Source organism: Mauremys reevesii, linkage group 3, assembly GCF_016161935.1.
Source record: "Mauremys reevesii isolate NIE-2019 linkage group 3, ASM1616193v1, whole genome shotgun sequence".
Lineage (NCBI taxonomy): Eukaryota > Metazoa > Chordata > Testudines > Geoemydidae > Mauremys > Mauremys reevesii.
This window is the reverse complement of record NC_052625.1, coordinates 64,823,138-64,838,427: the sequence shown is the minus strand read 5'-3', so window position 1 is coordinate 64,838,427 and position 15,290 is coordinate 64,823,138. Positions and strand designations below refer to the sequence as shown.

General features: G+C 48.8%; 1 protein-coding gene across 2 annotated transcripts in view; it reads right to left on the bottom strand.

Annotated features, from left to right (window-relative positions):
* Positions 1-15,290, bottom strand: part of LOC120400786 (epoxide hydrolase 1-like) — a 50,137-nt gene that overhangs the window by 21,480 nt on the left and 13,367 nt on the right. The window contains exon 1 of one of the 2 annotated variants that reach the window (XM_039529797.1): positions 2,187-2,824. The exons of the other annotated variant lie outside the window; for it this stretch is intronic. The gene's annotated coding sequence lies outside the window, so the exon portion shown is untranslated. Of the gene's footprint in view, positions 1-2,186; positions 2,825-15,290 lie in introns of those variants that run through there. 2 annotated transcript variants of the gene reach the window in all.

Sequence of the window (15,290 nt, the reverse complement as noted above, 5' to 3'; positions counted from 1 at the left end):
TTTGTTTTGCCCCGAAATCTGCCCCAAGCATGAATGGCAGCCTCTGTACTCAGCCTTGATTATTATCTCTCAGTAAGAAATGCTGAACTCCTAAGCGCTTCCGAGCCATTAATTCCTGAATCTTATTAACAGCAAATAAATTATTACATCTGAGAGCGGCTCGAGGCATCACCTCCCTCCTCCCCTGGGAAGTCTGTCCACGAGGCCTCCGCAATGGCTGATGCCTCAAAATATCGTACATAAAACTTAGGTTCAGGTAGTCGCTAACAGCCTGGAGGCGTCACAAAGGATCTTCCTCTCTCTGCATCTACTGTCCCAACATCCCGTCATCAGATCTCCAGACTCTTCTACACAGCATCCCCCCACATGGCTGCCCATACACACCTCCTTCCTATGGTCTACTGTAGTAAGTATGGGAATAAAAGTTTGTGTTTTCCCAGCTGGAGACAGCCCCTCCTCTGCCTCTTTCATTCTCAGGAGAGCTCACAAATGTTTCACTGCTACCTCCAGCAAGGATTAGCCCCTTCTGTTGCTAATTAGGAAGCTAAGAGGGTCCTCAGGGCACTTCCCAATGAAACTGAGAGCATTACATGAATGGCAGACAGTGGGATTGTGGAGGGGGGAGGAGAAGTTACACAACAGCCTCATGGAACCAGATGATTTGTTGTTACATTGTGCTGGTTTCAGAGGCTCAGCAACATTAAAAAAACAAAAACAACATTCAGATCCAAGACTGCTTATTTAGGTCACTGCTGCCCAGGGGTGGTAACGGTTGGGATATCGCACTCAGAGTCTGGGTGTGAGAGTCCTGGTGCTATTGCCCTCAGGGTGTAGATCTTGTTGAGCTCAAGAGGCTGTGCTAGTGCCTTAGGGCATGGATCCTGCAGCATCCTCAGTCTATGGGGTTAAACTGCTAATAAAATAACAACAACAAGTTATCATGGGCCAGATCCCAAGCTCCTTCCACTTAATCCTCACTCAGGGAAATTCCTGGTCTTGTCTTCAGATACTACAGTGATGGGCCTGATATAAGAACATGGTATATCGCACTAGTGCAACTGCCATCTTGTTGTGGGAAGAGAGAGGAGGGAAAGAGTAGGAATAAATGATCAGTTCCCAACTGTCACTCACTCACTCACTCATGCCCGTCACCCCAGTCGGGGTATGGGCCGCCAACCACAGATCTCCAGAGTCCTCTATCCTGGGCCATTCGCTCTAGCTGGTTCCAGGTATAGCCCATTTTTTTGCTATTAGCCTGAAGGTTCCCAACTGTAGGAAGAGGTTAATTGTGTGGTACCCCCATGAATCACCACCAAGACTGGTGATGGCCAAGATAAGTCAAATACAGCCCCTTTGAATTCAGTGGTACAGTTCTCTAGGACTTCAGTGGGACAAAGATACAGATCTATGAATGATCCAGAAGAGGGAGTGATTAGTGAGGGGGCCTGATTTGATTATGGCAGAACATTTAAGTTACTCAAGATGAGGGAGGGTTGTGAAGAATTTCCAAAGGCCCTAATAAAGGCTTTTGCTCCTGCTCCTACTGAAGTTAATGGGTATTTTAGCATTGTCTTCAAAGGGAGCAGGACTGAGCACAGAGCTAGGTGTTCAGGGAACATGATAGCAGATGAAATTCTATGTGGATCAATGCCAGTTAAGGCATGTTGAAAGCAGTTGTACACATAGTTATGTGCCTGTTAGCACTGTGCATACCATTGGTAGGGAGGTACCAAGTTATCAGCACTGGGCCCTCCTAATGGCCGCAGTGAGGAGCAGTAGTGCTGGCCAGACCACTGCCCGTTTGGGTTTGGCTCTGTGGCCCTTCCATCATGACTAGAGGGGAATGGGGCCAAAACTGAGTGGCGTATGGGGGGGTGTCAAAGCCTCACTCACGTTTGGCCCCACAGACACTGTCATGGTCGGGAGGCCCCACAGTACCAAACCTCAGCTGCACTGCAACCCCCAGGCACCAGATTGGAACCCTGCTCTCTCAGTTTTGGTCCCATCATGACAGAGGGGACACAGGGCAAAACCTGAACATGCAGTGGGGCAGCCAGCCCTGCTGCTCATCACCTCTGCCATTGGGCCAGGTCCTGCACCATCTGTGATAACTATAATGCAGGAACTAGAGGGCACTTGGTTAATAACAAGGAAACATTTAAAACTGTGTAGAACGGTTGACTCACTGCAGGTGGCTGGGCGTGCTGTAGCAGCTCCTTCCTGTCTAGTGCTGCCTGCCAACAGTTGCTCTAGGGGTCTGCCTCATCTCATCATTCAGCCCTTCAGCCAGGTCACTTTTTAGTCCCTCCCTTTCCAGGGTGCCAGAAAGTCCAATAAATCATTTCAAGGCTTTGTGTCAGTTTCCAGCCTCTGACTTTGGGGCCAGGGATCCTTACATCCTTTTCTCAGGCCTTTAAAATCATTCTTATCTCCTCATGTCAGAGGGGCTTCAAACCACTTTCCCCATTGGTCAGTAAAAGAACTCAAGTCCACCCTCTACATCAGGTTCCAGTCTAGGGACCCTAGGGTGAGCAGCCAAGGTCTGCTCAGTCAGACACATAGCCACTGCTTCCTAGACTCCTTACTATTAGCCTTTCCTCAGGCCTTTCCCCCCATCCACTTGCTGGGCTCTTCGTAATGAGCCACACCTCCCAGGACTTCTGCCCAGAGATCTGGTTTCTACCCTTGTTTCAGGATCAGTGACAGAAGTTTGCTTAAATCCTGTGTCTTCATAGTACATTCCCTTCCATGCACTCCCTCCTAGCCCGCAAGAACCTTCCTGTTTCCCACAGGTCTCACCATGCTTTAGGGCTAAACAAGTAACTACACAGTTCCTACCCCCCAACCCTATCTGCTCCAATTTCCTGCCTTTATAGCTCCACCCAGCTCCTCCCCACTTGGGCTTCATCTTTAATTGTCCCTGGCTCATCTGTCAGGTGCAACCAATTGCATTTGGAACCAGCATGGAGGTACACATCTCATCACAAAGGGATGAAAGGAAATACATTTTATGTGGCATATACTTAACCTGTGGAACTCACTGCTGCAGAATGTGACCAAGGACAAACAGTTTAGAATTAAAAAAAAAAAAAAAAGGGATTTAGATATGTATATGAAAACACAACCAAAAAGCCCCCCAAAACCAAACACCTTCCTCAGCATTTGAAGTGACTAGGATAAAATTCCGGGGGTTATTCTCATGGCTCAAGACATACATGGATCACTCGCTATGGTAAGGAAGAAGTGTCCCTATCATTGTATAATACTTCACAGTTAGCTGTATTTTGGCAGTTTTATGACATTCTTGGAGACCATCTCCCAGAATAAATGGGTCATTATTGGTCTGTTCCACTCTGGTAATTCCTATGTTCCTACTCCCAGGATTCACAAACTCAGTCTCTTAAGGAGACACAATAGCACACACCAGGGCACTAGACACAAGATTCACACTCCTACCCTCTAAATACAGCGGGATCCACAAACTGTTCAACAGGGAGAAGACATGTGCGAAGCTGCAATGCAGAGATTTAGGGGTCAGAGCAGACAGCAAGAAGTGGCCAATGTGATCCTGGGTTCCATACACAGAGGCAGAAGCTGCCTTTTTTGGGGTGTTTGTACAGCACATACCACAGTGGGGTCCTGGTCCATGCAGGGGCAGCTCTAGGCATTTTACTGCCCCAAGCAGGGCAGGCAGGCTGCCTTCGGCAGCTTGCCTGTAGAGGGTCTGCTGGTCCCGCAGCTTCAGCGGACCTCCCGCCAAAGCCGCGGGACCAGCGGACCCTCCGCAGGCAAGCTGCCGAAGGCAGCCTGCCTGCTGCCCTTGTGGCGCCGGCAGAGCACCCCCCGCGGCTTGCCGCCCCAAGCACGCGCTTGGCGTGCTGGGGCCTGGAGCCGCCCCTGGGTCCATGACTGGAGTACCTAGGCACTATGGTAATACAAATAATAAATCAATCATCCTCTCCACAGCTCGGGTGCAGTAATACATCTATATGCTGCAAATGTATTATAATTCTCACCTAAATCTCATCCTCCTTTTGCTAGTCACCTGACGGCAATTTCACATACCTGCTCCTACACACAAAGCCCATATGCCTGGAATATTGTGTTCAGTTCCAGGCACCGTGCTACCAGAGAAGTATTGGCAAATAAGGAGGAGTTCAAAGAACAGCAACAAAAATGATCATAGGGCTGGAGGAACTGATGAGGAAAACATTAAAAGTAGCAAAATCTGTCTAGTTTGTCTAGGAATGACACAATAAGAGGCTCCAGAGAGCTGTAATGTGTAAATAGCCCTCATGAAGGGACATACTTTAGCACAATAAAAGGAGGTATAACTATGAGTAATTAGAGGAAATAAGACAGGAAAATGTTCCTCATCTTCATGTTGAGTTTTCCCTAACAGTGAGACAATTTTATTATTATTTATGGAGGAACCCCAGTCAAAGAACAAGGCTCTAGTGTGGGAAGCATGGTACAGAGCAGGGAAATATAGCCCTGTCCTAGAGAGCTCACAATCTACATGACAGACAGGATGCAATATGTGGCTGAAACAGACAAACGTGGTGGGAGTGGGTGGGAAGGATGAGGGAACGATAAAATGAACAGTTTAGAGAAAAGCAGAAGTCAGTCACCTGCCCAAGGAATGTGATGGAAATCCCATTACCTGGGACATTTCAAACTAGATTGGACAAAGCAACAGAAAATTTCTTTCAGCATTGGCCTACATGACATAATAGGATTCTTCCACCCTAATTTGTGTGATACAAGTGCTAGATCCTCCAGCCTCTGAGCATATAAGCAATAGCCCCAGTGTAGCAGGGTCCACACCCCAGGGCACTAGCACCAGGATTCATCCTCCCACCTCCTAAACATGGTGGGATCCAAAGCTCAGGAGACTAGCACCAGAATTCATACTCCCGGCCTCTGAATGCACCAGAACCTACACACCCATTGATCATAATAAGCTCTTGGTTGCTTTTCATTCTTCCCCTAAGCTTGGTGTCTAGCATCACGTTAAAACTCAATTTTTACACCTAGAGGCCCCAATTCCTGCTGTGTTACACTGTGTAGTTTTGCTGTCATGTTTAACTCTTAAACTTCTAGGCTAATTCTGAATAGCACCTGTCCTCATGATCTTCCCCCCTTCTCTGGCATTCACCTTGAGCCCCAGAGCCTGTGAGGATGTGCTGCTTTTATCTATGGAAGAGAAGTAGAAGTCCTACATGATGGGAGCTGGGGCGATGAGATAGGATGGGGAGGCTCAGAGGCTGATGTTCTGTGTGGGGGCAGGCTAGCATGGCAGTGTCTCAGAAGCTCTGAATATTAGCCCTGGCTAAGCCTTAGCCTCACAGTGGATTCCTCAAGACAAAGAGTAGATTCAGTAGCCTAGGAACTCACATAGTTGGCAGGATCACACCTCGTCAGCGCTGAAGGCTGAGCTAAGCTGCAGGGCTAAAGCCGCAACACTTTCACCCAGTTAGCATCTTTCCTCCCTCCAGAGTGGAACCCCCCCAAAACTGGCAAGGTGATTTTCCTCCCTCCCTCAGAGCACATAGGAGAATCTGGTTCAACTCAGCCTTGTGCAAGTTCATAGGCAGTGGCCATGGGGGGCGGCTGCATTCAGCATGGCCTTTGGGTTAGTGTGTGTTTCCATGGACAGCCAGGCTGGGAAATACCCTGAATGTTCCCATGGGCCAGTGAAAGCAGGGCAGGGAATAAAGGAAGGAAAGAAGGAAGGAAGGAGAAATATACTCAACATGTCTCCATGAGAGGTAAAACAAAGCCTGCACCATCTCCAAGTGCCTGAAGCAGGTGGCGAAATGTGGGTAGGGCCAGTTCTGTGCAGTTGTCTCCCATTTCACAGTTGGCAGCTGCCAACCTGTCTGGGTGATTGGTGCTTGATGGAGTAGCCACCCCAGGCCATGGCAGTGTTAGATACGATGCTGTGAAGGGAATCCAACGCCTTTCTTTTTGCGTAAGCACAGTCTACATTTCTATAGTACACCTCTACCTTGATACAACACTGTCCTTGGGAGCCAAAAAAATCTTACCACATTAAGGGGGAAACCGTGTTATATAGAACTTGCTTTGATCCATCAGAGTGCGCAGCCCTGCCCCCCTGGAGCACTGCTTTACCATGTTATATCCAAATTCGTATTATATCGGGCGGCGTTATATCGAGGTAGCGGTGTACCTAATTCCTGTTTGTCTAATAAGAACAGAACAAGCACTCAATTGACTGAGCCATCCCATTGTCCAGAGGCAGCCAAAGGCTAGGGACTCCCAGAGCATGGGGTTGCATTCCTAGCCATCTTGGGTAATAGCCATTGATGGACCTATCCTCCATGAACTTATTTAGTTCTTTTCTGAACCCCATTATAGTATTGGGCTTCACAACATCCCCTGGCAATGGGTGCCACAGATTGTTGTTTTAAATCTGCTGCCTGTTCATTTCATTTGGTGACCCCGGTGCTTGTGTTAGGTGAAGGAGTAAGTAACACTTCTTTATTCACTTTCTTCACACTAGTTACAATTTTATAGACCTCTATCACATCCCTCGTTAGTTGTCTCTTTTCCACGTCTGTAACTGGGATGATTCCTGCATGGACTGAAGTAGCTGGCATCTCCCACCGCAGCCAGCGCTCCTGCCCTACTCCCTTCAGTGCCTCCTACTCTGCGAAGCAGGGACTGGAGTAACTGAGAGCTACCCCCACAGCCACTAGTTCTTCTTCCTTCTTAAATGGCCATTTCCCATGGTCTCTCTCTTTTTGTCTGCCCATTGCTCTCTCTTTCCTTGTATTCAGATACCTCTCTTCAGTGATGTGTAATTGACCCAACAGGAGCCACAGTGGCTCTTGGAAGGTGTCAATGCGAGGATCCTCCTTTTGGTGCAGAGTTCTCAGAGCCCCCTTGCAACTGTGAAATGGTGGCCTGCCCCTTAACAAATGCTCAGCTGGAAGCAAAACAGGCTCAGCTAATCCCTCAGGAAAATTATTACAGCCACAGAGCTGCCTCCCAGTGGCACAGGATTTGGGATTCATTATATTAAAACACTGCACAGTCCAATACAAAGGGTGTTCTGGGGCCACTGCAGAGCCCTGGGAAAAGAATGAGTATGGCCCCCTCCCATTTCTAAAGTGCCCCCGTTAGAGCAGAACCTTGGATCCAGACAGGGGGCTGTATATTTAACATTCTCACAGGCTGGGGGGGATGCAGCTCACAAATGGCCGCAGTGATGGGGGGTGGTAGTGGTAATTTGAAAAATCTGAAAATTGTTTTGTTTTTTCAAGGAAAACCTAAAAAATTCCACAATACCTTTTGTTTAGTTTGTTTTGAGCAAAAATGAAATAGTTTAGTATTCACGTATTTTTCACAGGAAATAAAATACCATTCCCGACCAGCTCCGGATTCTTACGTGCGTGCGTGCGTGTGAATAGCGGGAGATTGAGACCCTGCGGCAGATGCTGGGAATCCGTGAGGCAAATTACACTGATTCAGTTACATTGACTTCAGAGGGGCAGCAGTAGTGCAACAGAGGAGAAGGATCTATGTTTCTCTCCCTTAATTCTCCGTTTGAGGGAACAAGAAGCTGCTTCTTTTAATGCTCCAGTTAAAGGACTGTCTTGTACCAGTGATAGCATGTCCTCTAGGGAAACAACATTTATCTGCAGATGGGTTTAGCTACATCTGCTCACTCAGTTTGCTGCCACATTTCTTCACATTGAGGACAGTGAGATCCCCACCCCCAGGGTACTAACCCATCCCAGTCTTTGGATGCAGCAGAATCCACATCTCAAGAGCACTACCACCAAGATCCGCAGCCCAGCACCATCAGGTTTGTGGTAGGTTAATCATTAAAATTCAGATAGCTTTGTTTTAGACTCTGTCACTGATTCTAGTCTGGACACGTTTTGTTCTTGCCCAAACAAGCAGATGCCCCTTTATTTGTGGGAACTGCTGGCTCTAAGTAAAGTGAACAAACCCCTCTCTCCTTTCAGCTACTGGCTGGTTTGTGTGACTGGTCTGAGCCTCAAGGCCTTCTGCCCTCTACAGCACCACACATGGAACCCAGGCTGGGCCCTTAGGCTCACAATACGGGCCTCTACCATCCAAGCTAAAGCAGCAGCTCCACCAGCCCAGAAAGAGGGAACTGTTACACACAAGCAGTGTGACATAACCCTGCCCATAAGCCTCTGCCTTTCTAATACTCCTGGAATGACTCCGGCTGTTCTTTACTAGCATCTCTATTTCCATTAGTTCCAGGCTCCCCAGCAGCAGGCAGTACAGAGACAAGCATATGGGGGGATTGAAGGGAACCAGGCTGAGGAAGACGTTCTTCACAGCTTTGCGTAGGGTTCTGAACACCTCCCTCCCCCATATTCCACTGTTGCAGAGCTATGCCTAGGGGGTGTCCCACAACGCACTCATGTACCTGACCTGTGTGGAGATCACAGGAGCACAAAGAGGGATGCACAGATTGTTCTGAAACTGGAGAGGTGACAGATGCAGAAGGGGAAGCCGCAGCTGGGTGCCTGTTTATTTTTCCTGGCAGTTCCTCCTTGGCTGTGCAACATCCCTGCCCACAGGCTGTTTTCCTGGGAGAAGCAGTTAAAGATTTTCACTTGAACTCATCATATCATGTTTTTACCAGCCTCTTAAAAATGAAGCCATTGAGAGTGTGAGATAGGGTAATCAAGACAGCAAGTGTGAAAAATCAGGACGGGGGTGGGGGGGTAATAGGAACCCATATAAAAAAAGCCCCAAATATTGTGACTGTCCCTATAAAATTGGGACATCTGGTCACCCTAGTGCGAGAGAAAAAGGGACAGCTTCACACACATTCGCTCAACAGCAGCACCAGTATCCTCTGGGTTTTGGAGGCTCTGAGGGAGCAGCTTCTCTTGGGTAACAAAGAGCCCTGATGAAGCAGTGTCCTCTGGTTAGCACAGAGGCCATGCAGAGAAAGCTGTCAAAGTATCTGCTAGTTCTTAACTGAAGATCCCTATCCAGTCCTGGTTGAGGAAATACTGCCATTGTACCAGAAGGAAATCTCTGCCTCTCAGGACAGCAGCTTAGCTTTCTGTGAGATCTCTCCCCGTCCCTGTCAAGCTGCCATTGTCCCATCCCTTCTCTTCTTGACTTAGGGAGGAGGGGAGTACATTCACCAAAGCGGAGAGCTAGGTCTGCAAGAGATGGTGTTGTTGTGGTGCATCTAGAGATTAGCACCCCTGCTCTGCCTGGGGCCCCATGTTTTGTTCCTCTTCCCCTGCTCTGGGACTTGGGACTCTGGCGCCTGCTAGCTTTGTTTACAGCTGGATGTGGAGAGGTAATTTCACAATTCTTTGGAGCTGCTCTGGGTTCACTGGCCTCTGAAATCCATCCCACTGTGTATTGCTGACATTCCCTTTCCCTCTGCAATGGTTTCCCCATCCATGGTATTGCCAGGTGTTACTGCTTCTGACTGCAGCATGGCGCTGTGTATGAGGAAGGCGCTTTGCTGCATCAGCTCAGAGTTCAATGACCCTGCATATTTCAGCTCCCTGGGAACTGCCAGGATGCTGAGGGTTAGCAATGATCCTGGCACATCACTCTGGGGAAAGATTGGAGGTGCAGGGCAAGACTATTTTATCCTTCTGTGCTTTCTGATCCCAGAGGATCAGAATGGACAGCATGAAGTGCCAGGCAGGAAATGACAGTATTAGCTGAGGTTTCTCACGTTGTCTGGGGAGGAGACCACTTCCCTCTCCCAGACCCCCTGTGGGTTTTATAGACACTCTCAGCATCACTGGGAGACCTTCATTTTTCAACCCCTAGCCCTGTAGGCTCCTTTGTGAGCCACCTTGGCGGGGGGTTGAATGGGGAAGGGCTATTATGTGACAGCAGCTGCTCCTGTCTCCTACTGTCTCCTCTCAGTAGGACATCATCCTCAGCTCCTCTCCCAGTGCCTCACTGAGCTCCCACAGGGGAAGGAACAGAAGCTGACCAAGCACACTGCCTTTGTTGAAGATCTTTAGGATTCAGTATACTCAGTATTCTGTCCCCTGGTCTGATATTGTAATGGCATGTACTAAACGATGTACACAAGAGGTTAAAAGCTCCAGTGTCCTGAAGGCAGAGGCCTTGCAGTTGTGGGAGTAGCAGACATTGACAGTGTAAGGGGGTGTGAATAAAAGGAAGCCCAGGAGGTTGTCCTGACATGAGTCTTTTGTAATTAGAACAACTGGAAACAGTGAGGTCAGAGAAGTGAAATAGAAACAACTCTCCAGTCTCTTGCAGCTGAGCTCTTGCGAAGTGGCCTGGGAACACTGCTGGATTCTGGTAGGATAGGAAGAGGTACAACCAGCAGAAGTACCCTGGGCAGCCTCTGCAAGCATCCCAGGTATGGCTGAGCTCGTCTGTCCCAGCACAGTCCCAGAGAGCTGCAGTTCAGGGTAGTGGCTGTGGATGAGCCAGGGAGTGTAACTCATTATGTAGAGCTCCAAATCAAAACACAGAGGAACAAGAGATTAAAGGGGAACAGATGTTGGCTGAGCCTGCCTACCCTGCTCCTGGGAGGCAGCCTTTTGCAGCTGCTGTCCGCCTGGGGCTCTGTCAGCTCAGGCCAACTGGGGTGGGACCCTCTCAGACAGTCTGTTCTTCCAGAGACCATTGCTGATTAAAACCCTTGGTTAAGTACTTTCCTGCCTTGGTAGCTTGTTTTTTGGGGGAGTCCTTTTATCAAAATTCACTTTAAATAATCCCCAACCACAAGATATTTACTGTAGAATCCTGGTCTCCTGCTGACACTCTGCAAACCAGGACATAGACCCCACTGATTGGAAACCTTCTGATCCATAATGGGAGAGGAGCTTGCACCACCAGGTCACTGGCTCCAATCCAGCCTAGGCCAACTGCGACTGAAATCTGTTGCCATCAGGAAGCCCTTTGGTGGCCTGTGTAGGCCTCTGTCTCCAGCCTTTCGATCAGCAGACTTAGTTCCTGCTGATCATCAGCATTGATCATCCTGCAGACAGTCTGGGTGTTCGGGTTAGCTGGTTACTGGTGGCAGTTTTATTAGCTGGCAGGTATTTTTGGTCTATAATAATCTGATAATGATCTTGAATTTAAATCGGCCACTTGCTCCACATAAGAAACCTTCCCAACCAGGTGAAGGAACATTTCCTCATCGCAGAGAAGTGGCAAGAGAAGGAAGGGATCTTGGCACTATCTCCAAAGGGAGATGAGGGTCAGGTTAGAGCCTTCCCCCGCCACAAGCCCAGGCACACAAGAACTCTAGAGAAAGTGGACCAGCAGCCTTTACACTTTACTCTTCTTAATGCCTCAATCCTCCTGTATTAGACATTCTATTTGCAGTGAATTGAAGTAAGTTTTTCTATGGGGTTCCAGGGCCTAGTTTTTGCAAAGTAAAATAGCCCAACAGCCAGCTTGCAACATCTTTCTGCAGCGTTTTCCTTTACCACCTCTCTAAAATCAGACTTCCCCTCTGCATGCTGACTGCATAAACCCTTGTCCAAGCCTTGCTTGTGTTTCCCCTTGGCCCTGCTGCAACCTCCTCCTGTCTGGTCTCCCCAACTCTCACCTCATTGCATGCTATGCAGAGTTCAGTTGCCAAAAATCGCTCTCCTCACTCATTGCCCAGGCCATGTCATTCCCTTACTCAAATCCCTGTCCTGGCTTCCTTTCATCTTCTGCATTCTTTATGCCTATTCTTCCCTCTCCCTCTTCTGCTTCACTCAGGCCTCCCCTCTTCATTTCCCCTCTATACCCTTCTCCCACCCTCAGATTCATGCCTACTCCATGTTGCTCCTTACATGTACAACAGACAAACTCCCTCTCCTGTCCTCCACATTCTCTTCACTCTAATTCCTCCTGAAAATGCTGCCTCCCACTTACATGTTTCAGGTGGGCTTTTCAAAAGTGCTGAAGTGGCTTTCAATGGGACTTGTGCCTCTCAGTCACTTTTAAAAACCCCACCTTGCAGCCAGAGCCTCCTACTGAAACAAACAGAAATGATTGGAGGCAGTGGGAAGTGAGAAGCGAACCAACAAAAGCCAACCCAAACTGAACAACGTACTCTCTTCTCAGATACCCTCCCCCAGCATCTCTTCCCTGACCCACTCAGCCAGCCACTGGAATTTGTGAACATAAATGGGTTCTCCTGGGTCAGAGAACTTGGGCCAAATTTGTCTAATCCAGTCCATCTAGCTTTACCGTAGCATCACTGTAGCATCCAAGTAGCAGTTAAATCCCTGGGAGTCATGCCAAAGTAACTTCCATAACAGCACGCCCATAGGATTGTACTGCAGCCTCCCTGTTAGCTCAGCCCCAGGACCCAGGGGCAGCTCTAGCTTTTTTGCCACCCCAAGCATGGCAGGCAGGCTGCCTTCGGCAGCTTGCCTGAGGGAGGTCCCCGGTCCCACGGATTCGGTGGCTTGCCTGCGGGAGATCTGCCGGTCTTGTGACTTCGGTGTACCCGCCGCCAAATTGCCACCGAATCCGTGGGACCGGTGGACCTCCCGCAGGCACGCCGCCAAAGGATGCCTGATTACTGCCCTCGTAGGGACCGGCAAGGTGCCCCCCGCGGCTTGCCACCCCAGGCACGCGCTTGCTGCGCTGGTGCCTGGAGCCGGTGCTGCCAGGACCACACCTTTCCCCTCAGTGCCACCTTACCACTTCACTGTCTACCTCCACCTGGGTCTGTACCTTCCCCATCAGGGAGTTCCAGGACTGCAGGTTCTTGGAGTGTTAATACAGCCTCAGAGGCCACCTGATTCATGCAAAAGGAACATCTTTCCCAGCAGGTGTCCTGAGCCCCCTATGAAGTGTTTGCTGTTCTCTGTTTGCAGATCTATTCTCATTTGTCATGTCAGCCCAGTCACTCATCACCTCCTAATGTTAATGCTGCACTGTCCAGACATTGAATGCAAGAGTGGCAAAGCCGTCATGCTCCAGCTGGGCAAAGGTGGAGTCTCACTCGGTAAATATTGACATGTCTGAAAGCAAAGAGAAGGCAGCTTTCAGCAAGAAGCTCTCTGGCTCCCTGCACTGATGGGGGACCAGGGAAGCTTCTTGCTTTGTGGTGATGAGCCTCTGTTTACAGAGTGGATGGAGGAATGGGTTTCCAGCAGCTGCGATGACAACAGCAAATTGATGGGTTCAGATGAGTCACCAGTTGGGTGCCCACTGCCCACCTGCAGCACAACAAGTGGCTGCAACCACTTCAGCCTCTGGAAAAACAAGCTATGTTTCTGTCTCTCCCAGCCGAGTCCATCACACAGCTACTTCCAACCACTGACAGAGCTAAGGGCAGGCCTTGTTTGAAGAATGTATGTAATACAATTGCCCTACAAATGCCCTGCACAGCTTTGAGTCTCACCCTCAGTCTCCAGCAAATCTGTCTTCCAAGTTCCTTGTCCCAGTCATGATCAGTAAGGTTGCCACTGGAAGCGTATAGGACCAAATGAATAGTCAGACTGGAAAAGCCCTGTGGTCCATTTTGTTCAGTTTCCTGTCTCTGTCAGTGACCAATATCAGTTCACATTAGAATTTTTAATGTGAACAATTATGGAATAACATGCTTGTAGGGGATGTTTCTTCCTAGTTTCTTCCTAAGCCCTGGCAAACAGAGATTGGCTTATGACCAAGAGTAGGAGGGTTTTATAGACCATTTCCTGTTGGATAAGGAGCCCCAATTCTCTTCAAAGACTGCACTGACTTCCCCACTGAGGAACAGATGGAATTGTGATTTAGGCACTGGATCAGGACTCCGGAGATGTGGGTAAGTTACTGGATCTCTTGGTGCCCCAGTTCTCCATTTATAAAACAGGGACAATAATACTTCCTCTCTACTGCTTTCTGTCTGTCTTGCCTACTTATATTATAAGGTCCTTGGGGCAGGGACTATCTTTTTGTTCCGTGTCTGTGCAGCAGCCAGCATAGTGGGGTCCTGGTCCATGACTGGGACTCCTGGGCACTATGGAAACACAAATAATAAATAATAATCTGATCTTGGCTGGGCCCCCAGGCACTACCACAAAACAAAGAAGAATGGTAAGAGGATGGATCAGATACTGAAGTAATCTCAGATGAATGGGCAAGAAGCAGAGCTACCTGCTCTGTGAGGGCCTCTGAGCCACCCATGTGACAAAGCAGCCTCCCTTTCCTTCTTTAATGTTCTCCTCAAAATTCCTTCTTCCAAACTGCTTTCCACCCTGCTGTTTGGCCCACTGCCAAGCTCCCTCCCTCCCTCTGGATAAAGACAAAACTACCTGTCCCCCACCCCATCTGTGAAACACACACACTGTTGTGAGCATTTTGCAGAGAGAGCTCTCCTGAGAGCAGCTCCCTACCCTTGGGGCATGTGGTCCCCTTTCCTCCCTGTGCTCTGTTCTTTTTTCACGGTTATCATTCTAATTCAGACTATCAGTTCCCTGGGGCAGTGACCTCTTCTATAGCACCATGCACACTTATGGCAGTATAACAGCAATAGTAGTGGCATTGCTCCTTCCCAATGTCCTACCCCAACTCATAGGAAACACACACCACCAGAGGCAGTGGAAGCTGGCTTGAAATGGGGGTGTGGTGTGGAGCCCAGTGGCAGATTAATGATTTTGCCGCCCCGGCCCCATATGAACCTGTTTTCGTTTTTTTTACAAATTAGTTCGAACTAAAATGAATCTAAATATCATTAAAATAATTGAACATTTACAAGTTTTATTATAAATAAAATTACAAGTACAGCAGACCCTCAGCTGAACGCACGTCTGTATAGTGCAATTTCGCTTATAGTGCAGGACCGCACATGGATCCAAAACTGAGAACCACTTAATTTCTTCCTTCCAGTCATAATATTAATGTTTAGGATTCTCGCGAGTATGTTTACTAAATGGCGTTGCGCCATTGTTGGTGGCTTCAGTATGCACTATGATTGGTAGAATCGCGGCGTCAGTTGCTGCCGCTGCAAATTTGCCACCCTAGGCCTAGGCCTTGTCAGCCTAGGTGATAATACGCCACTGGTGGAGCCTCTCACCAGGGATAGCTGCTCCTGTCCTGATCACCTCCTGCTGTGGGCGCTGTGGTGGCTGCTTCAGCCCCTTTGGGTCTCACTCTTACCTCTGCCCTCAGCAGTCACAGCCAACCTCAGTGGCCTGTGACGTATGTTTCTTTGCTTGTATATCAGTTCCCATGATGCTTCCATTGCAGGGGTGCTAGCTCCCTCTACCCCCCAGTTCTGCTACCCTGGCACACTGCTATGATCTATTCTTAAATTTCTGGGGTGGCATTTTTTAAAA